The sequence below is a fragment of the Hyaena hyaena genome, unplaced genomic scaffold (assembly GCF_003009895.1).
Source record: "Hyaena hyaena isolate Hyena2069 unplaced genomic scaffold, ASM300989v1 scaffold_1585, whole genome shotgun sequence".
NCBI classification, from domain to species: domain Eukaryota; kingdom Metazoa; phylum Chordata; class Mammalia; order Carnivora; family Hyaenidae; genus Hyaena; species Hyaena hyaena.
In genome coordinates this window covers 123632-125934 of record NW_024082224.1, presented here as the reverse complement: position 1 = coordinate 125934, position 2303 = coordinate 123632, and positions in this window count along the sequence as shown.

The following is a 2303-nucleotide window of genomic DNA, read 5'->3' as shown; positions in this document are numbered from 1 at the left end:
CTGTAATTTCCATTTTTTAGTATTTCATTCTTCTTTCTCTCTTTCCCATATTAACCATTTGAAATCTGCAAGCACCCTGGTCCTTTACATACTTTAGAATGCATCTCTGAAAAATATACTACATAATCATAAATAATTGTTATTTATGAGACTTAATACTGATAATAATATCATCTAATATATAGTCCCTTTTCAAGTTTGTACGTTTTAGAGCTGTTTTATTTTTATTTGCCTTTTCAATCCAACACCCTATAAAAGTTCAAGCACTATATTTAGTTATCATGTAATTGAGTCTCCTTTGATGTTATGTATCTTCTCTATTATTTCTGTCTATCATGACATGGATAGATTTGAAGAATCCTCATGGATTTATAGGTTGACCTTAACATCTTTTTTCTTGGAAGATGCTAGCATGTCTCATTCATTTCACCACTTTTATGCTTTCCAGAATGTGTATTAGCTCATAGAATTTTTTGGCTTTTTTCAAGAGTGAGAAGGAGTCAACATTTATTTATTGCTTACAATTTACAGTGTAACATTTTTCCAAAGTTGTATTACTTATTTATAATTATACATATTGTCTATATACATATACTACATATATTTGTGTGTGTGTGTGTGTATATATGTATGTATACACAGATAGCATAGCATACATATGTGTGTTTTTTTCACGAATGTTCATCTATAGTATTCCTTTGCAGGTAAATGGTATCATCATTTTTGTTATGAAATGAATGGAGCTCAGAGGTAAGCATGTTATTCAAGACCACTTATAAGTGGAAGTTGGGAATTTAACTCGGGGTCTTCCCTTGAAAATACACTGTGTACTCACTGGGCAGCATGCTGATAGAGAAAACCTGTGAAGTATTTCTGTATTTTATTTTATTGTATTTTATTCTTTTTTTAAGTTCATTTATTTATTTTGAAAAAGAGAGAGAGATAGAGGGAGGGAGGGAAAGTGAGAGTGAGGGAGAGGCAGGGGGAGAGAGAGAGAATCCCAAGCAGGCACTGCACCATCAGTTCAGAGCAAGATATAGAGCTCCAACTCATGAACCATAAGATCATGACCTCAGCAAAAACCAAGAGTCAGAGAGTTAACCAACTGAGCCACCCAGGTGCCTTTCATTTCTAGATTTTAAATCGGGGGTTCATCATTGGAGCGATGAGGTACAAAATATCATGTAAGCTGTTGGGGCAAGTGAAGGTAGGGGTGGGGGTGTGCCGGTAAGCCTTTCTATTAAACAAATCCTGCTCAGTTATCTTCGTCATCAATCTTTTTAGAAACACTCTGTTGAAAAAGGAGTAACTGTAGTCACTGTTTTCAGTTTGATAACCATGATATCACTTAATTGTTATAAGTAATTTGTCTCACTTCTGTAATGTATATAATTGAATTGAGTAAACTTTTAAGTTAGAAGTATGTCAGTGTTTATTTTAAAACTTATTTCAATGCAAGTGTATTATTTATATTTTGAAGCATAAATGTACTAGATTTAGGCTTTCTGATGAAGTGAAATAAGTTTGCAACCAATGTACCAGGGGCAGAATATAGAGAGTAGTCTGTCGCTAGACCTGAAGTTACTCTGGCCTTGTCGCAACTTTCTTCCAGCTAGAGAAGGAAAAAAACAAAAGTGTTTCTGGATTTCACTTTTGCTTCTGAATCCTGATATGACTTTTAATCCAAGGTTGCTAATTATGGGATAATTTTTTAATTATTTGTTTTTAAATTTATTTTTATAAAAAAATGTGTATCTTTAAGATATACATGATGCTTTACTATACATATATGTAGTGAAATGATTACTATGGTAAAACTAATTAACATATTGTCTCTCCATATATTCCTTTTTTTTTTAATTTTTGAAGAATTTGTTGAAGTTGTTCAATTTGTTTCTTCAAAAACTAGGGGAAAATGTGGCCTTCAAAATTTGTCTTAAGAACTATAGTACATTGAGAATCCAGTTTCTAAAAATATGTTCAATTGAATAGACTGCATCACAATCACCTGTGATTTAAAAGTGGAAGATTTTAGGCCTCAAACATAGATTTTCTTCATCTGAATGTCTGGAATTTGATCCTGATATTTGTATTTTAAATGTCTATTTATTTATTTTGAGAAAGAGAGAGAGAGAGAGAGAGAGAGCAGAGAACCAGCAGGCAGGGGTTGGGGGGAGGGAAAGAGGATCCTAATCTGTCAGCACAGAGCCTGACATGGGGCTTGAACTCACGAACTGTGAGATCATGACCTGAGCTGAAATCAAGAGTTGGATATTTAACCAACTGAGACACCCTGATGCCCC